This window comes from Nomascus leucogenys, chromosome 19 (assembly GCF_006542625.1).
Source record: "Nomascus leucogenys isolate Asia chromosome 19, Asia_NLE_v1, whole genome shotgun sequence".
Lineage (NCBI taxonomy): Eukaryota > Metazoa > Chordata > Mammalia > Primates > Hylobatidae > Nomascus > Nomascus leucogenys.
In genome coordinates this window covers 1,990,331-2,016,662 of record NC_044399.1, presented here as the reverse complement: position 1 = coordinate 2,016,662, position 26,332 = coordinate 1,990,331, and the positions used below count along the sequence as shown (strand labels likewise).

The 26,332-nt window shown below is 39.4% G+C and overlaps 1 protein-coding gene across 21 annotated transcripts in view; it reads left to right on the top strand.

Moving 5' to 3' along the window:
- The first annotated feature begins 1,151 nt into the window (after window positions 1–1,151).
- Window positions 1,152–26,332, top strand: part of MYT1L (myelin transcription factor 1 like) — a 531,685-nt gene continuing 506,504 nt past the window's right edge. For 9 of the 21 annotated variants that reach the window (XM_030799643.1, XM_030799637.1, XM_030799642.1 and 6 more), the window contains exon 1: window positions 1,152–1,556. The gene's annotated coding sequence lies outside the window, so the exon portion shown is untranslated. The other 12 variants (XM_030799644.1, XM_030799638.1, XM_030799625.1 and 9 more) reach the window with 11 other exon arrangements.

The window sequence follows — 26,332 nt, the reverse complement described above, 5'->3', positions numbered from 1 at the left end:
CAGCTTGATTTTAAAACTAGCCCTTCTGCCCCAAGACTTATCAACCGCCCCCCACCCTGTCCCAAAAGAAAAGCTGAAGTGAGTTCAGTGTTAAAATAATGGTGCTGTCAGGCAGGCAGTCTGCATGTGAGCAGCAGAAAATTAGAATAATAGAACTATCCATTCTCGTTTCCCCCCACGACACGCACGCACACACACACGCACACACACACACACACACACACACGACAACACCAGTCAGTGAAGGGGAAAAAGGGTGATACCTTTTTAAAAAATGAAAGGCAGTAAGCCATTATTAGCAAGAGCTATATTGAGCGTGCTTGCCAGACAAGCAGCAAAGCTGAGCTCCAGTTCCGCCCAGACATGTGCCTTGCCATTTTCATTTTAATCAGCCTGCTCAGGATGGCTGCTGATTCATTTTGCAGGATGTCCCCCTGGGAGCCAAGGTGGAAGCCTGAGGCGAGCTGCTATTGCATCAGTGCAGCACATCAGAGCAAGAGCGCGGAGGCAGAGGGAGGAGAGAAAGCCTTCAGCACTGCATCCCGATTTCAATATGGCTAGTTAGAAGGTCCTGCATGAAACCGAGTCTATTGCAGAAAACATAATGAAAGGAAAAGAAAAGAAAAAAGTCACATTGTCATTTCATTATCCAACTATTCTCTCCCCCAACCCCTTCCTGCCACCAACACACACACACACACACACACACACACGTACACATTTTGCAGTGACCATGAAAGACTTCAAGCCACTCTGTGGAAGGGTGTGTGTGTGTGCGTGTGTTTGTGTGTGTGCGCGCGTGTGTGTGTGTGTACTATTTACCTGGTAACTAGCTGGGGTGGTATACCTGATTTAGCTGGAGACTTTGATTTGTAGGACTGACAACCTTATTATGCAGTGAGTTTATTATTGATATTATTCTGCTCTCGGTTGCCATGGCCACCTTGTGAGAGACATTCAATTTTCTCTCTTCCATCATCATTATCTATGAGGCCATCTGTTGTGGAAAATGAATTCAGCCTCATTTGCATGACTGATAAGCAATTTTTTTTTTATCTATTTAACAGAAGGTCATATGCCGGGGATTTGGAGCTTGTGAAAAAAAAATGTGGAAAAAAAAAAAAGCCTAGGAGAGGATGAGTGGGAGCGTGTGCATGGGGGTGTGTGGAAGTCAAACAGATCCCTGAGGCCTGCGAGCCTATCGCGCTGCATTTGTCATTCCTGCCCGGGCGACATTTTTTTTTCCCTAAGCTACTGCACACTAAACAGAGTGAGAGAGCTTTTCCCTGCAGTCTTCTTGAAGCCCCCCTGGTTTTTTGCTCATTGTTGGTGGGTGTATTTTAATTTTTTCATTCCCTGGACTCTGGGTTATGATATCAATATTCACTGAAGACAAAAAGCCACCTTTTCTCCGTCTGGGTGGCAGGCATGTGTCTCATCATCCTTTCAAACTTGTGGTGGAACAGGGTTTTCTTCCCTGTCTGTGTATTTTGAGCCAGCACAGTTACCAAAATTGAACTTGTCTTTCGCTTGTGAGCGGTTGTGGTCCTTGTGAGGTACGTGATGTTCGTTAGGTTAATTTTTGGGGGAACTTAGTGAGCAGGATGTGTTTTACCATAGCTCAAGGGCTGAGGCTGCTATTCCATTGTCTGCTCCTTTTTAAAGTTATTTTTATTGCATGGCTGGTAGCTGAAATGTTCCTGGACTGGAATCTTTGTAATCCACAAAAAATCTGTCTTTAAACCAAAATGGGTGTTAGGTTGCATGACTTAACTGTGATGTTGTTTATTAAGAAAATGAAACAAAAACAAAACGCGGTGCATGTATGGTGTTTGGAGGATAAGAGGATACCAAACAAAAACTTCCCAGAGACTTTACTGGATTACTTTACATGACAAATGAAGCACATCATTTTATGCAAAGGCAATTAAAATGTTAGATATTTTGGAAGAATTTACCTAATGGTAAGAAGAAAGTTGATTTATATTGTTTAAGTGGAGAAACTCAAATAAAGATTTTTAAATTTAACTTAAATGTTTGAAGTTCATAATAATGAAACAAAATGTTATTTATAACAGAAATATGTCTTTTTGTAACACTTAAATTAATAAACTAAAAGTTTAAACTATACACTTTAGTTTTAAGATAGATCTGAATAAAACAAAAATGTATATGTAAATATTTATATGAAAGTTAGCTATATAAAATATAGAGAACAGATTTTGAATTTAGTATTAACCATGACAATTTCTTGTACCATCAAAGCTACATAAGCTAAATAATTTCTAAGTTACTTAGAGGAAAAATATTTTATATAAGAGCCTTTTTGTTCAAGTGTTTATATTTTTTACTAAACAAAATTAACATCATAGACAAAAGCATCCCAAAACCACCCTTACAGGCATATGAGGGTCTTTCTAATTGTTCAACTTCATTAAGTGTCATGTAGCTTTAAAAATAATAAAGTCATGTCTCCCATACAGATAAAAATGCAATTATTTTAAAAAGAAAAGTGTTTTATACAATATTCCTTTTCAAAAAAAAAAAAAAAAAAAGCATTGCATTCCTGTAAGTTTTCACCTCTCAAGAACTTTGAATCCAAAGTGTTGATTGTAAGTTATAAATGCTACTAAGAGACACATTCCAGAAAAAAAGGAAGTTTGTTTTTTCTGATTGACCTAAAAGAACATGTATGATTCTATCACCTCAAATGCAGTAAGGCAATTGCTTAAAAGTCTCCTTAAAGTTATACTTGAGTGATAAATTTTCTTTATTAACCAACATAGACCACTACTGATGTGTGTGTGTGATGGTACTTTACTTGATTGCACTTTGAAAACTCTTACCATACTATCATACACTTTTCATAAGTGATAACAGTTGTTATATAATCTTTCTGCTTTTAATCAGCCATATTTCTTTATATTTTAGCTTGATTTTCAGAGAAATAAATTTACTTTAAATATTAATTGTGCATTTAAAGAATTTAAAACAGTAAACTTCTGATAGATTATGAAGATTATTTAAAGTGACATCAGCTTTCTCAGAGGACTATACTTTAAGAATCAGTAATATGAGATCTGGATCTATATTATAATATGAAGGATTATGTTGTTGCCTTTTGACCTGTACATGTAGTCTTCAGATTTGTGAATCAAAATTGTCAACATCTAAAAAAACCTATGAGGTAGCACAATTGATTTTTCCCTCCTCCCCACCCCCACCCCCAAAAAGTTAATTACCAATCTTGGTTGGATTCTTCCTTGCCTCTCTGACATTTGACTGCTGCTAATTCACTGATTAATCTCATTAATGTGATTATAGTAGGATTTAGAGTTGGCTGCCATTGTTCTGTAGACAGTGCTATTCAGGCTGAGCACTTGCCACCTCATTCAGTTTTGCTGTGATTTTTCAAAGGCTGGTGGAGTGAGCTATTGTGAGCAGGCTTCTCTGCCTTCCCTTTCAGCACCAGGAGCTGTCCGCAGCTGATAGGGATTGCATTCAACAGTGACTGACTTCCTCCTAGTTTATTGGCAATGTGAAAATGGCTCACTTTCATCACCTTAATGATTGTGCTAGTTGAGGTAAGAAGTAGGAGAAGCCTTCATGGTCACATTTGGATGTTTTGAAGATGGTGGCAGCAAAGATATCAATACTTGAAGATTTTTATTTAGTAAAGACTTTCCATCTGCCATTACACACATATTTTACTCTATTTCCAAATATTCAAACACATCAATATGTTAAAAATTACTTGTATATATGTATAGTTGTGGGTTGGAAAATTGTAAACATTATTACTTTTCAACTGGAAAATTTTATCCAAATACATGTAATTATTAATAAAATTCATCTTTGAAAAGATGCACCAGGACTATCTGGTGTCACAGTAAGGTGGAAAGTATGCATGACACACAAATGTCAACTTCTCTTGAGTTAAACTTGCATCCAACAGCAGAACTTATGCCAATTTCACAAATTTGTATTAGAAGCTGAGATCAAGGTAAAGGCCCAATAATTTGTGACCACGTATGAGTGGTGTACAAAAATTCCTAAAGGAATATGAGTACATAGTCTTCCTCGGGGTTATAAAAGCTGTCAAAGCATGACCTTAGGACTATGTGGATAGTTTCAGAGAATGAGACATCTTTAATATGCTGTTTTCACTGTCCCTGTTACGTTTTTCACCTAATTTATTTATTTTTTACTCTCTTGAAACTGTTTCTATTTTGTACCTTACTCTTGAATATACCCGATTATTTCACTGTCTGATGTTTTCTGTCTGCTTTCTGTGTCAGTGTTTAACAGATTAGGGAAAAGAAATAAGTGATTATGCAATTTCAAAGATTTGTAAAGTTTTTCTATTTGTTACAATTATACTTAAAATTAAAAATATTAAGTTAATAATCTGATTATTTGTTCAGCTGCTTTTATAAATACTTTACATGTATAATTTTTAAAAGCCAATTACTTTTCTGTGAAAAATTAATTTTATCAAGTAAATAATATTTTCAAAGTCACATGCATTAACTAGATTCCCAACTCTACCTGTAAGCCAATTTAATTTGATGGAGAGATATTATTTTAGAAATACATAATATACAATCTGAAAGACTTTGTTTACTTGTTATATATTTTAGTGGATACATTTTAACTTCAAACAACTTAAAGGCTTATTTACTCTTAAATACTTTATATTAAAAAAACTCTTCAGTGGAATTAGAGGGACTAGTCAGATGCTCTTTGATAATGAACACTCTGCCATGCACTTACAGTGTGGTTTGCCTGGGTGTCCCTTTTAGACCAGGGCTATAATTTTCAATCAATAACCAGTTTTTCCAATGCATGTTGTCCTTTGCCAGGAAGTCTACCTTGATGCAAAGTCTCACCAGAACTCTGTTCAGGAGGCAAATGAATGGTAGACTCAGAAAGAAAGATCTACAGTTTTGCTAAATTTTTATAATCAAATTACTCCATAGCATAATTTGATCGCAAAGACATTATGCATTTTCCTATTTTCAAGTTTTTAAGAGTTCTTTTTTGAATATCTTCTTTTTTATTTGAAAAGTTGTGTAGTATTCTTTAGAAAGGAGTAACTGAGGATAAACTTGAACAAAAACGTGCAAATAACATATTTTCACCAAGCTAAGTTTCATCATACTGTATTCTGTACCACAACACAACACCTGACATTGATCTGCATTTCTTCCAAACTAAACTGAAAACAAAAGATACCACAAACTTGAAGAAGAAAATAGATGTAGGTTTGTGTTTGTGTGTGTGTGGTTGGGGGCAGTGTCATATCTACATGTCATGGTTGCTGGTATGAAAAAGATATTTTAAATTGGCATACCACCCCCATATTAAAAATATTGCCTATAGTGACCATAACTCATATGAAATAATAAAAATATTCTACTTTTATAGTAATTTATTGTATGATTTTTTCTGATATTATATTATTTAAAGGCAATAGCTATCCATTTGTTCCATCAGTGGGCTATTTCAATGCAATGTGGTTCAGCTTGTTATATCTTTGTGTCTTGTCTCTTCTCTCTCTTTCTCTCCACTTTCCTTTCTCTCTCTTCTGCCCTCTCTCTCTTTAACTCGGTCCCTGTTTGTCTGTTTTGCCACCCTCTCTTCTCTGTGTTTCTTTCACACCTGCATTGTTCAAGCATACACAATGATTTTTCTATGCATGTTCCCACAATGGAAGTGTTTTTGGCTTTGACACCGTAATGAGTCCTCAGGGTATCTGTAGAAGTAATCAGAGATGGCAGAGAAAATGTAAGCCAGGTGTTATAAAACTAGAAAGAATGCATGAATGCTTATTTATTAGATAGAGAAAGAGTGATAAGCATTGCTGTATTAGGCTGTTCTGCTAGGAAAATTTTCCTACCATCTACCTCTTTTAAAATAATCTCTGCTCCCCACGTGGCGATTATCGGAAAAGTTGGGGGGGGAATATTTTAGTCTCAGTGTAAGGAGTATTGTGTTGTGGGAAGATGGAATGGTACAGGACATTCTCTTAAAGCTTTCCTTGCTTTCAGACTGCAGTGGTGTCTAGCAGGGCTCGATGGGAAGGGAATTGCAGCCTCTATAGTAACCAGTAAGTCTGGTCCCAACACATCAGGGAAGAGCTCGATCTTCAGAGGAATTACCTCTGAGAGCTGGAAGAGGGTGTTCCTGGTAACTTGGGGCTTCTCTGTCAGTCTCCCCACGGAAACCACAGTCAGAGCTGTGCTCTGTGGAAAGCCTGCAGTGGCTGCTCCCCCGTGCTGTTCTGCTCTCGACTCTCACTCACTGTGGATAGTGGGCTGGTGGAGTGCGGGCGCCAGAGGGTCGGGGTGAATGGAATGGAAACACAGAGGGAACTGTGACCAGCACGTGCGATGGTCTCTCCACGGCAGACAGAGCCCTGCGTGGGTGAGAAGCAGACTGCGGAACAGGATTTGGCTTGATGGCCACCAGCTCTTCCACAAAAAGGTACCTCTTTCCTTTTATTGTAAAGGTTACATAGGATTTTTTTTTTTTAATTTGCCTGGTGGTTGCAGCTCCCAGTTCTTCTCTTAAGTACTTCAAAAATAGTCGTTTCTCCACCTGCCTGCCTATCTCCAGCTCTCATTTGATTGCATACACAACACTTCCTAAAGTCTCTTGGTTTGGCGTGTGAACACGCCAACAATGGACCCTCTCTCAAAAGAGCTTCTCCTTCAGTGTAATGCCATTGTGGGCACCGCTATGTCTGCATGCTGCCCGGAGTTGTTGTTAAACATGAGTCTGTGTATTCAAGGCTAGTTTCCAGGGGCGAGGGTGGGAGGTGCTAAAGTAGCCTTTATGATTTAATGTAGCCTTTCATAGCGGTGAGTGTTACAGGAGAGAGGTTTGCAGAGAGTGAAACGGTACAGTCACCAGCAGAGTAAAACATCTATGGCTTGACTCTAGAAGCCATTTATAAAATCAGCACTTTTTTAAGCCAGAAAAAAATGCTAATGAACATCAGGTATCTATGTTCCCTTAGTTATTTTTAAAACCTTATTAGGTCTTGTCTTTCCAAAGAAAACTTTTTCTATATTTTTTTCTTCAAATAATAGTAAAAGGTGAAAAATGTTTTAACTTTCTTAGACAAGTAGTTTCATATCTTTTGTTTTAAAAGAAAATGATACAAGAAGCTCATACTGAAACAGAATAATATAGTGAGGTTGGCAACCCAAAAAAGACTTTAAGAATCAGTTAGAGTTAACTCTTGTGTCACCATTCTTTTATTTTAAGAAGTGACAGGTTTTGGAACCTCTTTTTGTTTTGCGTGGGATGTTAACCAGTAATGCCATCTAACATAGTGTAGGTTCAGCTTACTTCTGTGAGGTTTCTTTGGCCACAGCCTGAATTTACCATAACATCAATGATAGGGGAGATATTTTTAGATATATTGCCTAGCTGGTAGCTGCTAACAGACTGACTCCGGTATTTACAGTTCTCATCTATTACATTAAATACAGCACTGCTCATGATACACATTCTGCTCTAGAGATTTAGGGGCCTGTGGGTACAAGGCAAGCAGCATACAGCACACATCTCCACTCGTGTCTGACTGTGTTGCAAGCTTGATACACAGGAAGGTTCGAAATTGCTGGTTTAATCCACAGCTGTAGCTTGAAAAATATCTAGATCAGCAGTGAAGTTCCCTCCCACCTTAGGATTTGGGGAAGTGGATATGTTTTGTGTTGCTTCAAGGAGGCAGCCTGAGACAGGGTAAGTCAGCAGGATGCTTCCGAGGCTCTTCTGCTGCAGCGATGTGGTCTCTAAGGGAGCCTGAGCCTGATGCACGCAGCACAGGCGGGACTCGCAGCCCGGCGCTGTCTGTCTGCTGCCTTTTGATGGAGGCTGCACTTCACCCGCCCGGCAGAGCGCTGTACGCATGCCCGTCTTCCCTGTCGTTTAGTGGTGTCAACTTATTAATTTCCATCTTCGACTTCAGGCCTGTTAGTTTCCTGTCTGAAAGCATTACTACTTTTGTCCATGTGGCAAAATAATTAGCATACAGATGAGAAGTGGCCCCTTGCCTGGGCGCCGGTAGAGAGAGAAGATGTGCAGTGGAAAGTTGATTGGATGAATGGAGAACAAATGGTGGGCGTTCAAAAGCATTAGAAGAGTTTTGTAGTCGTGGAGCAGGTTGGAGAATTTTCTGGGTGAGTCCCTAAGATGGAAGGCAGGGGTGGCTGCCGTGGGAACAACTGCTTTTCAGACGCTGGCTTAGCCGAAGGTGCCAAGTGCGGCTGCAGGCACAGATAATTCATTGGGAAGACTTTGTTTTGCAAGTCTTGGGGCTGCTGTTTGATATCCCCTCCAGGTAAACATGTCCTGTGCTCCCTGTCTTCTCCAGAGCGTTTGTTCCGCTTCCCAAAGTGGAGCAAAGTTCAACTCCTGATGGTCAGTAACAAAAGAATAGTCATTTGCTGCTGGTTTGGGGTAGCGGCTTGATCCGTCTTCGTGTGCATGTGTCTGAAGTGGAAATTAACTGTTTAGAGATGACTGTTTTTAGAAACTTATAGCAGCCATTATTCAATGTGTTTAATTAATATTTTCTGAAACCGTGCATCGAGACCAGCAAAATTAGCAAATGTTGTTTCAATTAAAGCCCAGACATAATTAGTTTTGACTAGTATGTATTTTTCCTAGCTGGAAGATGATTTTAGCTAATTTAACCAGCAACTTACTGGAGATTGTGAAAATTGAACTGAAGTTTCTATCGATCTGTAGAATCTGCAACTAGGAAATGTAGAAATTAGCACACAGTGATACTCTCAGTTCTTTTCAGAAAAATGGAGATCATTTTTGCAAATCAGTCTTCTGAGTTGAGAAGTAAGAATAAAGAGCCTGCTGGAATCCTAATTTTCTATTGTCATCAGTGACACATTTCTTATATAATTCTGTGACTGTACTACTGCAATATGGGTGTTTTAATATTTAGTTAAATATACTTCCATGGTAGGAATTCACTGATAAATAGTTCTATCCTGTTTTAATAATTCCTATTCTCCCTAAAAGGCAAGGTATTTCATTTTAACTGACCTAATTACTTCACCTGCTTTTTAGGTAGAAGTCAAGTAGAAATTGTTATTCTTTAACTGTCTTTTTATAGATTCCTGAATATTTTAGATCACTTGATTTTATTTTGCTTTTATTTTAAGCTCTTTTTCTAAAGAGTTGCTTTACTTTAGCTGTTTGCTTTAAACAATAACAGTGAATATTTGACAGAAAATACAACTTTTGGTGAGGGAAAATTTTCTGTTTTAAAAAAATATCTTTTCAAAAAAGAAAGAAACCGCCTTTAATGAATCTAAACCTCAAACACAAGATATTTAAAAACATATTAACCCTTCATGTGAAGCTGCTGAAACTTGCTTTTGATCATTTTCCCTCTCATCCTGCAAGTTTCTTAGTACTCACATTGAGCTTTTTCTGCATAATAGGTAAATTATCTATTGTTTTTTCGATGTGTATGTGTGTTTATACACACAGACACATTTCTTTTTCTATTTCATTTTTAAATTTGCTGGTAAACTAGAATGAGGAAAAAAACTGAGTGTTTAAAAATTTAACTCAAGCAGTTTTAAATATCAAATTGTTTTCATGAAATCTTACCTAAAGTCATAAAGTCATAGTTCCATTATTTTCTCATTGCTACATTTCATTTTAGAGTTGAACCAAGCTTTATGTGATTAATATAGCTGCTTTTAGCTTTATGATGGTGGTTTATAACTTTCTTGGGGCAAAATATCAGCATTTACTTTTTAACCTCACCTTGTGCATTTCTATGCAGAGATCCCTGAAAACCCCTTCTCCACGATGCTCTTTGTGCCTGGCTGCCTTCAAAGGTGGAGCCCAGCTGTTGTTGTTGTTGTTTTTTTTTTAAGGGTCAAAATTGTGTCATATTAGTCTCCACTCCACGGAGCCCCGCGTACCACTCTCTGTCACATTTGTTCTCAGGCTGTGGAGCAGGCTCACGGGCAAAGACAATGAAAGGTCCCAGGACTGGAAACAGGGTGATGTGCACCTGTCTGAAAAGGTGATTTCTAAGGGAATTTTTCCCTGTCTAATTAGACTCTAAGGTTGAGTGTCAACTTTGGAAAGAAAAGCAGCCTTTCATGGCAAAATTTTCAATCAATTGATGTGATTCCAAGACATTATTCCAAAGATGAAGCCCTCTTTGACTTAAGTGCCCTGTGTAGGCAACACTGGTCAGTGTGGGGCGTCTGCTGTCTCAGTGGGCCCGCTCTGCTCACCGAAGCCATAGAGGGCATTGCTTTGGTGGGGTTTCCACTGATTGTGAAAGAAAAAAAAAAACAGGTAAATTTTTTTTATTCAAAAGGTTATTTGACTCTATTCCCTTTAAAATTCAGTACTGTCATGTATTTTTACACTCTTAGGAGTACTATAATTCCTCTCTTCCATGATTTTGTGAGTACATGTATATGTGTATTTTTTAAATCCCAGTGTGAAAATGTGTGTAAGCTGACAATATTTGAGCCATGGGGTTAGTATGTGTGCCATGTAAATCTGCTTTAGATGCGTTTGTGCACTCATTAATATAGTTGAAAGAACTTTAGGACTCAATATGACATACTGACTGCTTTTTACTGAAGTCTGACTGTTTACATAGAACACTCCAATTTCTTTAAAGAAAATTACCTCAAGGATATTGGGCATTTGCTTGAGAAATTTTCAAGTGTGGAATGTCAGGTTTAGGACTCTAAATCAAACAACTCATGAATTAATAATTTATGGGGGTCTTTTTTTTAGTACATTGACAAAGATTTTCATTATAGGATTTCTAGCTCAAACACTGTTCTGAGTGGTGCCTTCATGCCGTTATCTCAATCTAAATGCATAGTGTGTTTTAATGGCCCTCAACAGAATGGTTTTTCAAAAGTCGGCATCACCTCTCGATTCCAGGGGCTACCACGCCACTGAACCCTAAAAGCAATGGACCGTTCTTAGGGGCTGACTTTAAATTTGGCCCAACCTCCCTGGTGCATGTATTCCACCAGCCTGTGCCATCTGAACAGAAGCTGAAAGCACAGAGCATTGTCGCCATGAAACAATGCTAGCCAGACTGGTTGTAGAAATAATCGAGTCTGCAGGGCACCCCATAGAGAGCCATCAAACCGAGTCTGCTCTGGAGCTGTCTGGTAGATTGTGAACATTCGGAAATCAGTGCCGCATCTGCCGGTGGACCCTGTGCTTCTCTGAAACTCCCACCTGCCCTAATGCATCTGGGCAAGAGCTTTTCAGAATCCAGTTTCCTCCAGGATAAATTTAATATGTCTTGAGGGCCAGGCACAAGCAAATTGATTCTATCTCTGCACCAGAAAAACTCATCAACATCTGTAAGAACACAGATTTTCAACAACCCCAGGATTAGGGGATGCTATTTTGTAAAATATATTCCAAGCCTACTCCCTTCATACCTCATGCCAGCATGGCATTTTTTAATTAGGAAGTTGATTAAAAAGGGCATGGTAGACCACGGATGTATGGTCTCCTGGCATCCATCCAGCTGTTTGTTGTCTGGGTCGTGGAAAGCGTTGCTCATCACCAGTTGCAGGAGGGAGGGGGAAATGATTATAAGGGATGGCAAGAATGAAACTGTTCTGCTGTACGTGCTAATGGCAGCTGATTGTGGCTTCCTCTGAACCAGCCTTTCCTACAGATAGACTTGCTGACTTCCTTCATGAGGCAGAGACCACTCGTACTTGGAAATAACTTGGAAATGTAGAAACTAGGTGTATTATTCAGTGGTCCTGATTTTTCAGTGATCAATAGGATAAGTCATAATGACTTGTATTTTCTGGATTCAAACCTGTTTTTGGCCTCACATCCTGTAGGCTGGTGTCAATGATGGTAGTTGTTCTAGCAGTGTTGTGCTGTTTCTCTTCAAGAGTAACTGGTTTTTGCTTGTCTCCCCCACCCCCCAAGGGAAATTCCTTTCTTTGCTGGCTTTTTTTTTTTTAGGACTTAGAGTATATTTCACAGAAGTAAAATTTTATGCCTAATTGTAGTGTTCCTATGGCTAATGTGGTGTGAATGAGCACCATGTTATGAATTTAACCCTGTCCATCCCTCTCATCCTCTTATTGTATGAGCACTTTCACAAGACCAAGCATACTAAAGAAATTAGGAAAAAGACAGCCAGGGATGAGGCTTGACACACTGCCAACACCAAGACCCTCATCCCCAGGGCAGAGGCTCTGGGGCTTTTACACGTCACTCTGGGAAGACATTCAGTACTCAAGATCAGGAGACTCTGTCTGCACCCCAGTGGGACTTTTCAGCCGCTGGGGTAGCAGTTCTCCCTTTTGTTCTCCTTCCCTCTGAACCTACTTGCACATATATTAATTATTTTTAGATTCTGCATTTTAAAGTTTTGAGTGACAGACAAGCTGGAGTTAGCAAGAATGGTGGGCAGGCAGGGGCTCTCCTCACTGTCCTCTTCTAGTAAGAAAATATCAAAGTCAATGCTGAAGACAAAAGGTGAGACTCCTTAAGGTCAGCACCTCCCTTCCCTCTTAGTGCCATAACTGAATAATTAATACAATGTGCATATATTGAGTACGTACTATGTGCAGAGCCAAATGAGATAGAACTGAGTAACAAATTTCTGCCCCACAAAAAGTCAGGTAATGTGTGTACTTGTGTGTGTGTGTGTATGTGTGTGTGTGCATATATATATATATATATATATATATATGCATATTTCTGATAAAGGGTAATCATAAATACTTCTAGGATTACTTTTCTTGAATGCATTTTGAAATAGATTAAAGCATTCTTATGACTTAAGAAGAAGAGTTGAGTGAACCTTGAGGCCCCTTTCCTGGGTAATCAGTACTTCAGGAATCCAGGTGACCATTCCAAAACTCAGCACTCAACAGCATGGCACTGTATCACCATATTCTCTATTCAACGGCACGTATGATTTCAGTGTATTGACTTCTTACAAAATCAAGAGTTACACATTGTTGAAGATTCTGGATAGTTAGCCCTCATCCATCATGGTTTCTAAGTGCACGTTCCCTGTCCCCTTCCATTATGCAGAGTTACAATCACAGCAAGCCTTAGCTTACCTGAGAATACATGAAACAGTAAACAGAATGCTGTTAGGAGGAAGGTGTTGGTAACTGTCAGGGGTCTGTTTTGCAGTTTCTGCGCTGTTGATACCAGAGATCAACAACAGAACATTTTGGATTTGGCGTGGTGAAGCCCTAGGTTATTGACTGAGGCCCAACCTTCCAAGCAAACAGGAAGATCCCCTGTGTCATATTCACTTGTCTCTGCCTTCTCTGTGACATAAGCAGTCCTGCCACAGTGCAGACAGCTGAAAGGGGCGGCCAACCTGGTTATCCACTGGCTCACCATTGGCTGCAGAAACATCAAAACAAGGAGGAGAGGAGAATTCAAATTAGAAACTGGTCATGTATTTCAGACAATTCCAATGACTATTTGCCACATTTCCCTTGAGTCAGACCTGATTGCATATACCTGCCTAATTAGAATTAAGAATTTTGCCATTACACCCTGTAAAAGACAAGTTAGGTTAGAATTAGCATTTTATAGTCTCTCAGAGTATGGAAATTTAAGTAGCTCAGGCATCAAAAAGCCACATGTCTTTGCTTAAAAATGGAATTCTGAGATTATATAAAGTGAGAAGGGTTGGTTGATGCTAGGTTCTTGTATATAATTGGAAATAAAATCTCAATAATTTGCTCAGGTAAATTTCAGATCAATTTCTTACTCGTCCTTTGTTTAATGTGGCACATTTGGTACTGAATTAACATGTGAAATTTTCCACTGAATTTGTATTCTGAATCTTCCAAGATGTTTTGCAATTCTTTTCATAGTCCAGAGAACAAGAATGGAGATAGTTTTGCTGCCCAAGTGTTTTTTTAGCTAATATGCTGTTCCTGGGATTATATTAGCTCAAAAACAATCCTTTTTCCTAAGAGACCCACACCCATAGTGCCAGCCAAGAAATGATGTATCTGCTCTCCAGGGACAAGTTAACACTCCTGTTTACAAATGGGCAAAGCCACCTGTTCATCTAGTTTTAAAGTTAATGATCAAAACAGTATCTGATCCTAGGGGTTAGTAAGAGTGGAAAGGCAAACTTGTGAGACAACAGGTAACATCTCATTTTTATTACCTAACATTTCAATATATGTATATTAAATGTAGAATTAGTTAGAAAATACACTAAGCCTATGATACATATTCCAAATGTTAAATATCAGCATTCCAAGGATTAGATGCAGAAGTTGTGTAAGGAGTAGTAGAGTCAACGATAGTGTACATTTCCCGCTTTACATTTTCAAAATCCAACATGTGCAAATTGAATCATGTATTTTAGCCTCAAAGGCACAACTGAAGTGTGAGACTTGCTGACTGGGCAGTCACCGTTGCAAAAATGGCCTCTATCAGTAAAAAATCAGTAAACGATTTTTACACATCTCATCCTTCCTCCAACAAAATCCAGTCTCTTTCCCTTCCTCCTTTGACTGGGGAGCATGTGGCTTGGGCCCTTGTAACACCATGGCCTCCAATTTTTTGGCTTGCCTTAGAGTCCCTCTTGGCACCTGCTCCTAGATTTTTAACTAAGGGCAAGGTCAGAATGATGATTACAAAATCCTTTTACTGATTATTTTGGTCTCTTCCAAGAGTCAGAAATACTTTACTCTGCCTGGTTTGGTTGTATCAGCTAGGTTGCACATGTGCTGTAAGTTTCTGACTAACTCTCCAAAATATTAAAAATGGCCCATGACATAGGGAAACTTCATTTTTCCATTACTTTCCAGGAGGATATTTTTACCTAATATCAAACATTTTTTTCATTTGTTATTTTTATTTTTTGTCTTTTTTAATTTTCTAAGTGAGATTTTCCACCCATAGTCAACCTAGACAATGACACAAAGTCCCTATTAAGGAGCCCTGCGCTGGGAAGACCTTCCTCCTAGGTCAGCTCTCCACAGAATTCGGAGATGACTTGAAACAAATGATTGCAGCTTTCTGCCTCTCAGTGCCCTTGTTTAAAGTGAGGGAGTCCCAGTTCTAACGCTTGCTGACTGCGTGTTTGGCATCATCACATGGACAGCAATTTCAAAGGCATTACTGTGTAACAGTGGGCGTCATGCTATCAGCAGGCCCACACCGACGGGCCCCTTGTTTGTCACCATTTTGCAGAGATGTGCAAATGCAAACCCAACACCAGGAACCTGCAGTATTTAGAGTAGGTGCTATTGTTTGATTGATGAGTCTAATCTGGGACTACCAAGGTCAGGCAGGTTGACATGAAATTCATCTCATCAAATGTTTCATGGTCATCTAGAAAAATCACTGGACTGGCCGGGCATGGTGGCTCACACCTCTAACCTCAGCACTTTGGGAGGCCAAGACGGGTGGATCACAAGGTCAGGAGATCAAGGCCATCCTGGCTAACATGGTTAAACTCCGTCTCTACTAAAAATACAACAGCAACAAAAAAATTGGCCAGGCATGGTGGTGGATGCCTGTAGTCCCAGCTACTTGGGAGGCAGAGGCAGGAGAATCGCTGGAACCTGGGAGGCAGAGATTGTACTAAGCCGAGATCACACCACTGCACTCCATCCTGGGTGACAGAGCGAGACTCTGTCTCAAATAAAATAAATAAAGAAAAGAAAAGAAAAGAAAAATCACTGGACCATGTGACACTCAGACATGTAACTGAAACCTAACTTTCCCTTAAGTTATTTTCTCTATTAATTTTATACATTTTATGACCAGAATTTTATCTTACTTTACACAAATAATGCCAGCTGCAGGTGGTGGGTTGCCCTGACAATTCACAGAAACGTACGTGCCGTGGCAGCTCTGCAGTTACTACTTGGTTTTTCTCGAACCACTCTGGTGACTACATGAGTCTTCTAACTTCTCATGATGGAGGCCAGAAAGATATATGCCATTAACATGACTTGGCATAATACTTAAGGAAATAGCCCCATCGGCTTTATGTCTTACCTTTCTTTTTAAAAGAAGTATTTAGGGTATGCACAGGTTAAGCAGGAATGCATTTTTAGCAGCTAAAATCTATTATACAATCCATGTCCTACTTCTGGTCTCCTAGAGCAGAAGGCACCCAAAATGACAAGCAGGAACTCGTGGGTACAAATAAACACTAGGTTTTTACCGTGGTAGCCGATGGCATGTTCTCACCAACTCAAAAGAGTGGGCCTGAATATTGTCCCCAAAATATCCCAGCGAAATAGAGAAGAACATCAGGCCCACAGTGGGAAAAGGAAAGGAGTCTGAGAAATCAAGCTCATGTCTGGGTGGGCAGTGGTCTCTCTCCACACCTGAATCTCAGACTCCCGATCTGGGTCAAAGGTGCCTTTCCAGGTCACTATGACCAAGGAGGCTCCATTGGGAAAATTCAAACACAGATATGTTTTATTTAACAAAGCAATACACTATTTCAAAAGTGCAAATTTCTACATGTGGAACTTTTCTCTAAGTACTGGGAAATGCTTCTCATATGAAAATAAATGGAGAGGTGTAATAAAAGAAAGGTAACTGTGTAGAATGAATGGGGCTGGAAAGAAAAAAATGCAGAAACATTTTTATCCATTTGAAATTAAAAACCGTAAAAAATTTACAGGCAATAGAAATATGCTTAAGACATATAATTTGGCTATTTCCAATTCTTACTTAGTGTGAGATGTTATAAACATAGACCAACTAGAAAACTCACACTTTTGGAAGATCATTAAATGAGTAATGTGAAGTGCCAAGGACCCAAACTCTCTTGTATACAAATTCAAACTGTTGATAAATTATATTGAGAAACTAATAAAAACAGACTATCAGGAAGGCACCCTGAAAACAATAATAACAATGGCTAATACTTTGCAGGTACAGTAAATTGAGTGCTTTCCTCATGGGTTATATCACGTAAAGCCCACAAAAATCTATAGGGTTGTTGTAGGCACTACTATTATCTTCATAATCATAAAACAAGTAAACATATTCATTAAAGAGTTCAGGCTATCTAGGATATATACTGTTTAAGAAACAAAATCCCCAATACAAAGATTTTCATAGACAGAGAATATATTGATGATTTCCTACATCCTCAATTTAATGCTTACTTTGGCTGCCAACAATGATTTTCAATAGACCAAACACTTATTTACTGAATGTCTGTAGGTGCAAATCTTAAGCCAGTGTAAGGCATAGTCCTTGCCTTTAAGAACTGAAAATCCAGCTGAGGACCCAAGACATAACCAGAGAAAAGGTTGTAATATCAACAATCCCTGTAAAAGTTTTCAGGGACAATTGACACACTAACAGAAATGTGCTGTGCGCTCTGGAGTTCCCCACGTGAGTCTCTGAAGTGTCCCTCAGATAGAAAGCACAGAGAAGCTTTACATTTAAGTCTTTAATCCATATTGAGTTAATTTTTGAATAAAATGTAAGGAAGGGGTTCAGTTTCAATTTTCTGCGTGTGGCTAGCCCGTTTTCCTAGCACCATTTACTAAGTAGGAAATCCTTTCTCCATTGCTTGTTTTTGCCAGGTTTGTTGAAGATCAGATGGTTGTAGGCGTGCAGTCTTATTTCTGAGATCTCTATTCTGTGCCATTGCTCTATGTGTCTGTTTTTGTACCAGTACCATACTGTTTTCATTACTGTAGCCTTGTAGTATAGTTTGAAGTTGGGTAGCATGATATCTCCAGCTTTGTTCTTTTTGCTTAGGATTGTCTTGGGGGAGGGAGAACATTGTGATAAATAGCTAATGCATGTGGAGCTTAATACTCAGGTGATGGGTTGATAGGTTCAACAAACCATCATGGCACACGTTTACCTCTGTAACAAATCTGTACGTCCTGCATATGTATCCCAGAACTTAAAATTAAATTAAATTAAATCTTAAAAAAAGAAATCACAGAAGGGCAAGCCATTTGTCAGGGCCATTGGCCACTAGGGCTGGTGAACATGTAGAATCTGGGATGAGCCCTGAAAACCAGTTTAATTTGGATACATGGGGAAAAAGGACCAGGCCTTCTATATTACTATGAACATGGTATGTGTGGTAAATAGATGTAGTGTTCTGAATGGTCAAAATCTAATGACATTTGATAGTGTGTAATTAAGTATTCATTCTGTTATACTACCTATGATTTGTATATGATTCAGAGTGACATGGGGGGGAGTTATACATAAACATATATAGCAAGCAGTTTCATTTTGAAAACTATTAATGGTTTGCTTTTTAAAAAGTTTCCAAAAATGCATATCATTTCATTCTATGATCTAAACATATGACAGTCTAGAAGTTTATTGGTTGGTGGAGTTTGGTTTCTTATTGAATGATTTACAAGATGATTAAAGAGTTACTTGATCTTGTGGTATGCAAAAATAACTATAAGAATTGTCATAAAACAGCTAAAAACATTTAAGAAAATAATGAGAATAGTTATTTCTCCTTTGCTATGAAAATCACTATGTCCAAATAAGAATTTTTTTCTTTCTTCTTCACAGAGAGAGGTACGTTAGAAAAATAAACATATAATGGTCTCTAAACTAGAGTGACGGTTGGGGCCCAGTATTATTATGTATCGAGATAAGTAAGCTATTTAATTCAGGTTTCAACATAGCTTTGGAATTAGTAAGAGCTCATGCTTCTAGACTAAGATCAAATTTAAACATGACTTGCAGAATGTATAGTATCTCTAAAAACAAGAGTATAAATCATATTTTACTTAAACTTTTTAGGAGAAGACCAAGACAGTATTATATAGCCACACCCTTGGCACTTTAGTAGTGAATTCATCCCCCATTTCCTGTGTGATATCAAGTAGGGTCTTTCCCTATATTGAGTCTTTGAAGAGAAATGTTCTATCTTCCTCTTTATACCATTTCCGTTAAAAAAAAAAAAAAACAGATATTTTAAACTAATTTCAAACTAAGTAAAGCCTATTCAGAATGTGAGACTTGTTGTCTGCTTTCAGATCCCACTTAAATTAACCAGGCATTGGCCGGGCGCTGTGGCTCACGCCTGTAATCCCAGCACTTTGGGAGGCCGAGGCGGGTGGATCACGAGGTCAGGAGATCGAGACCATCCTGGCTAACATGGTGAAACCCAGTCTCTACTAAAAATACAAAAAAAATTAGCCAGGCGTGGTGGCGGGTGCCTGTAGTCCCAGCTACTCCAGAGGCTGAGGCAGGAGAATGGCGTGAACCCGGGAGGCGGAGCTTGCAGTGAGCCGAGATTGCGCCACTGCACTCCAGCCTGGGAGACAGAGCAAGACTCCGTCTCAAAAAAAAAAAAAAAAAAAAAAAATTCACCAGGCGTTGTCTCTACTGAGCCCCAGTCCCTCTCCAGAGACTGATTCCTGAAATCCTTGCTATACCCACCTCTGAGCATGGGTTAAGACAACCTGTAGTGGAGACAGCACATTTTAAGGGCCAGTGAACCACTGATTGCACTTGATTTTCCAAGTTTTTTTTTTTTTTTTTATCAGCTGAGATCTTCAGAAAGCAATGTACTGAATTTTATCAGCTTTGCTTTTTATAAAGATGCTGTTACTATGCCAAGGACATGGAGAAAAAGCCCCTTCTTTCACCCTGTCTTAATTGATGTATTGAAGGTAGTGAATACACAATATGAATCCTTAAGTCATATATATTCTGAAAGGAACACAAATTGTAATTTATTCAGCTCTAAGTTCATTGCTATTTTCATTCTTTTCTTCTTCTCCTCTGCCCAGGACACTGACAATTTGTGAATCCTCTGCTTCACTCATTCTTCAAACAATAGCCACTCAACCATCAGCTAATTCACCAAGCAGCCAAAGACATGTTCTTCTCCCTCTGTGACAGCCTGCTGCTCTTCCTCTCTGCTTGCTTCTGGCCAGAACCCCCCTTTCTTCCCATTTCTCCACACCCTAGCTTACAATAGTCTTCTACCACCGCTTTTGAGTGAAATGTCCTTGATGCAGCAATGAATATGTTCTCCTCTGTCCTTGGTTAGCCTAATGCCGACTTTGCCTCTAACTCCACGGGATCCAAACATAAGAAGAGTGGGAATGGAGTAGAAAGCATAAAATAAAACTGTCAAAAAAGCTACTAGTGATGAAAATACTTAGTAAACCTCAGAAGTGTTATATTCTTTTTTTTTCTCACTCTGTCACCCAGGCTGGAGTGCCATGGTGCAATCACAGCTCACTGCAAGCTCTTCCTCCCGGGTTCAAGTAAACCTCCCACCTCAGCCTCCTGAGTAGCTGGGACTGCAGGTGCATGTCACCCCACCTGGTTAATTTTTGAATTTTTTTTGTAGAGATGGGGTTTCACCATGTTGCCCAGGCTGGTCTTGAACTCCTGAGCTCGAGCGATCCACCTGCCTCGGCCTCTCAAAGTGCTAGGATTACAGTCATGAGCCACTGCCCTGAGCCATAGAAGTGCATGCAGGTGAAAGAGAAAGGGAGAGATAGAGAATAAATTGTGGTTCTGTTTCTCAGTCACTAAGGAAAGGAAACAACCTCAACAGAAGCCAAAGAAAGAGACACTGAGAAGGGAGGTGAACAGTCTGGTACCAAATATAAGCGGAACAGAATGGGGAGGGCTGGCCAAGGGAGCATGAGGAGCATGACACAGGCGACTTTGTTCTCCTTTCTACAAGTCCCCTTTCCAAACCCCAGTAGCTAGAGGTGCTGTGTAAAGTCTATAGCTGCAGTCTCTTCTCATTGTCACCCAGAAATCTAGGCTTGTTTCCCCAACAGCAGCATTGCTGCACACACAATGTGACCTACAGTGCTTGTCATTGAGTGTTATGATTCATTTGCACTCTGTGAGGTAGGTGGAGGACCTAAATGTGGCAAGGAAATGTATTTGGAATCCCAAACTGTTTGTGAATAACTTGTTAATACATTGAAGCCAGTGCACACTACCTCATTTATGTTCCAGACAGCTGAAGTGACTGTTTCAAGTCACTGTAGGCCAAATATACAAGGTTTTGGAGTAAAACAAGGGCCTGGTGTGGGTGGGAAAAGAGGCCTTGCATGCTCCCTTATTTGTTCCTGCTCCCCTATCTTGCAGCAGCGTACATCTGTCCAAGAGCCAGCCATAGCTTGAGAAGAGAGATGGGGGGAGGACCAACCTTCTCTTCAAGCATGCACAACACTCCTGTTCACACTGATGCCAACCTGAATGGTACCCCCCAAAGTCGTGTGACAGAGGAGATCATTCTCATTCTTTAGATCACAGCCTCCGGTGCTGCATTTAATAACAGGAAGGCAGCTCCGGGGCTCTCAGCTTATATACCCATCTGAGAACAACATTGTTGTGCATCTCACATCTTGTGATCTCTTTCCAAGTTAGATAAGGAGGACTGGAGAATGTTTATTAGATAAGGCAGAGCAGTAGCCTGATCTGGGCCACTTAGCCGCATCCTTGTCTGGATACATCAGCATAGAATATCCAGGTTGGACACACACATCTGTGTGATTTGGTCTGGAAGAAGGTACAACATGGTTCGTGTCTTCATTCTCATGCATTGTCAGCTTGGATTTGACATCAGCCTCCTTTTCTGACTCTTATGTGGTCTTGGTTATCAAACCTTTAAGTTTCTTACATGTCATTTGTAGTTTTGAAATTAAATCCTTGGCTGTGTTCAGATCCGGGGTCTGGAGGGACCACAAGCAACAGCTGGGACCTTGGGGTGTGGGGAATGGGTACAGTATCAAATGCCAGCACTTCAGGGTTGACCCAATTGGGGAAATGCAGTCACAGATCCATGAAGCAGAATATTTCTTCATTTTTCTATTTGCTTATTTGTTTTATATTTTCTTTGATTGGATAGTTGGGTAAAGGAATGTTGTTGTGAGCCCTATTTCTGCTGAAAGATATTTATGGAATTTTTCTTTCATTCATTTTTTTCAACCAACTCTTTACCTTGTTAGATGCTAGGGATTTTAAGAAAATGAGTCACAACTGCCCATGGGTCTCAGATATTTTATAGACCAACAAGGAAGGAAAGACAAATTTATAGATAATGATATAATGGTTTGGACTTTGATAGAAGTGGTAAATATAAGTTAAGTGTTAAAATTTTCTGAAAGGAGGGAGACACAATGTCAAGCCAGGCTGGAGTGGGGATAACATATAAAATGCATTGTTTGAAATAATCTTTGAAGAAAACGTAGGGTTCTAGAAGCTAATTACAGTACAAAAGCTCATAGAAGAGAATACACATGGCTTCCCTAGGGAATGATTTAGAGGAAGTTTTTGATGAGACAACAGAGCATCAATAGAGATGTAGTAGAGAGTAGTATAGTGTACTGAAGTGTAGGTGGAGTTTAGATAGAGTATACTGATGTGTAAGTGGAGTATGGGTAGAGTGTACTAAAGTAAAAGTGGAGTATAGATAAAGAACAGAAAAGTGTAGGTGGAGTCTACATAGAGTGTTCTGATGTGCCAGTGAAGTATAGGTAGAGTATGCTGAAGTGTAACTGGAGTATGGGTACAGTATACCAATGTATAGATGGAGTATAGATAGAGTATACTGAAGTGTAGGTGGAGTATAGATAAAGTAAACTGAAGTGTAAGTGGAATATAGATAGAGTGTACTAAAGTGCAAGTGGATTATAGGTAGAGAGCAGAAAAGCGTAGGTGGAGTCTACATACAGTGTACCAACATGCCGGTGAAGTATAGATAGAGTATATTGAAGTGTGAGTGGAGTATGGGTACAGTATACCAATGTGTAGGTGGAGTATAGATAGAGTATACTGAAGTGTAGGTGGAGTATAGATAGAGTATACTGAAGTGTAAGTAGAGTATGGGTAGAGTGTGCTAAAGTGTCGGTGGAGTATAGGTAGAGAACAGTAAAGCATAGGTGGAGTCTATATACAGTATGATGAAGTGCAGGTGGAGCATAGATAGGGTATACTGAAGTGTAGGTGGAGTATAGACAGGGTATACTGAAGTGTACGTAGAGTACAGATAGAGTATACTGAAGTGTAGATGGAGTATAGGTAGAAAAAAGTAAAGTTTAGGTGAAGTAGAATGTACTGAAGTGCAGGTGGAGTATGGGTAGAGTATATCAAAGTGTAGGTGGAGTGTAGATGATAGAGCACACTGAAGTGTAGGTGGAGTATAGATAAAGTATACTGAAGTGTAGGTGGAGTATAGGTAGAGTACAATGAAGTGTAAGTGGAGTATGAGTAGAGTGTACGAAAGTGTAGATAGAGTATAGGTAGAGAACAGTAAAGTGTAGGTGGAGTCCATGTAGAGTATACCGAAGTGCAGATGAAGCATAGATAGGGTATACTAAAGTGTAGGTGGAGTATAGACAGAGTATACTAAAGTGTAGATGGAGAATAGATAGAGTATAGATAGAGTATACTGAAGTGTAGGTGGAGTATAGGTAAAGTATACTGAAGTGTAGATGGAGTATAGATAGAGAACAGTAAAGTTTAGGTGGCATAGAATGTACTGAAGTGCAGGTGGAGTATGGGTAGAGTATACCTAAGTGTAGGTGGAGTATGGATAGAGTATGCTGAAGTGTGGGCAGAGTATGGTTAGAGTATGGTGAGAGCATATTGAAGTGGGTGAAGCATGAGTAGAGTACACTGAAGTGTAGATGGAGTACAGGTAGAAAAAAGTAATGTGTAAGTGAGGTCTACATAGAACGTACTGAAGAACAGGGGTAGTATAGGTAGAGTGTACTGAAGTGTAGGAAGGTAGTAGGATAAAAAGTGTAGGGAGTAAGAAGAAGTATGAAGTATAGGGGGTAAGGTAGAGATGAAGTGCAGGGAGAGTACAGATAGAATATGCTGAAGTGTAGGTGGGATATAGGTCGAATGTACTGAAGTATATCTGGAGTATAGGTATAGTAAGTGTAGTGAAGTAGGTAATGTACGAGATGGTAGAGTGACTGAAGTATAGGTTGGAGTATAGTAGGTAGAGTATATAACTAAAGGTAGGAGATATAGGGTATGAGGTAGTAAGTATATGAAGTGTAGGGTGACAGTATAGGTAGAGTATAGTGAATGTAGGTGGAGTATGGGTAGAATGTACAATAGAAGTGTAGGCAAGTATATAGAGATATAAAAAAGAAAAATAGAGATACTGAAGTGTAGGTGCAGTATAGGTAGAGTATAGTGAAGTGTAGGTGGGGTATGGGTAGAATGTACTGAAGTGTAGGCAAGGCATAGGTAGAGTGTACTGAAGCATAGGTGGAGTATAGGTAGAGTGTACTGAAGTGTAGGTGAAGTATAGGTAGATTATAGTGAAGTGTAGGTGGAGTATGGGTAGAATATGCTGAAGCATAGGTAAAGTATAGGTAGAGTGTACTGAAGTGTAGGTGGAGTATAGGTAGAGTGTACTGAAGTGTAGATGAAGCATAGGTGGAGTATAGAGTATACTGAGGCATAGGTGGAGCATAGGTAGTATACTGAAGTGTAGGTGGAATATAGGTAGAGTGTACTGAAGCATAGGTGGAGTATAGGTAGAGTGTACTGAAGTGTACATGAAGTATAGGTGGAGTATAGATAGAGTGTACTGAAACATGGGTGGAGTATAGATAGAGTATACTGAAGTATAGGTGGAATATAGACAGAGTAAACTGAAGTGTAGGTAAGGTATAGATAGAGTATACTGAAACATGGGTGGAGTATAGATACAGTATACTGAAGTATAGGTGGAGTATAGGTAGAGTGTACTGAAGTGTAGGTCATGGAGATCATGAGTATCATACTTACAATAGTCTCTATGAGATAAGTTTATGACTTTGTTCTCTCAATAATGTGAAATTACTGAAGGTTTTTGTATAGTTGAATGGCAAGGTCAGAGCTCTTCTCTCGGATAATTAGTCTGGCAGCCAATCAGTGGCTACTTCCTGCCAATTCTATCTCTAAAATTGTCCTCCCAAATGTTTTATCCCTGCCATTTCTTCCATCATTACTTTAGAGTAGCCTGTCATTATCTTCATTCTGGACTTTTAATAGTAGCCATCATGCCACACACCCCCACTATCACCCACACTCTTATAAATGAATTCTATATTCTGTTTTCAGATCAATTATTGCAAAATACAGCTTTGGCGTTTTTCTGCTCAAACAACACCAGAGTCTTTCTATTTCGTACAGAAATAAACCCAACACCTTACCCCACTCTTTGAGGTAATTCCCCGCCCATTCTCAAGCATGCTTTCTATCCCTGCATTATGCTCATCTATTTCAAATATTGCAATGAGGACTGGGCCAAACACTATTCATTGTCTGTGCTTACATGACTCACACTATTACTTCTGCAATGTCTTTCTCTGGTGTCTATGCAAACACACCCTATTCACTCTTCAAAGTCTGGTTAAAATGCCACTTTTCCACATAGCCCTCTCTGTTCCTTCCAGATGAATTCTAGCCCTTTTCTTTTGAACTTTAACAAGGTGTATTTTTATGATCCTTATCATTGTCTACCTTGCATTGATAGTTATTTATATAATGGCGTAACCTACCCTATGAGGCTATGAAACACTGTTCTTCATAGATGTATATTCCTGTCAGAAATGTTGGACATAGTTGGCTCTCAGTAAATCTTTGTGGTGTGAAGAGAGAATGGGGTCAAAATTGAATATGGAATTCTCTTTAGTGCTGTTGCTGTGACCAGAGCACCATCATTTGGGGGACCTTCTGTCCTGGATTTTCCAGGCATTCTGATTCACAGTGAGATTACCTCTTCTGAAGGTGGTGATCACTTCTCTTTGGTCTGTGTTATGTAGGGTACCTCGATATTTGGAAATAGACATGTTGCATTGCATGGAAAGATATTCCCAAGGCACTTAGGACACATGAATGCATGTGACCAGCTGTTTTGCTGCGTTTCTGGGAGACTTACTGTGACAATGGTGTGGAATAAAGATTCCAGGAGCCAGACGTCCAGACTCCTATTTGAAAACCTTGGGATTCTACACACAGCATTTTACTTTATCTACTTACGTGTGTTCTGTCTCATTCTATTTCCTTTGGACCATTTGATACCACTTAAAAAACAATAGTTGTGTATCTGCCTCTTGAGTTCAAGCAACTGAGAAGGACCCTTGAAAACGCAAACTCCTGCAGCTTATTCACAGCAATCAATGTTAATGATGAGAGTGGAAGTTGAATTGAAATACTGGAGATGAATTCTTCCTTTTTCTCAATACTTTCTCCTACCAGGGCAAAACCTGGGATGAGGAAGAGTCTGGGTACAAAATTCCAGGAGTCTCCACACTTGGGTTCATGGCAGAGAAAGAAGCCTTTGACCTTG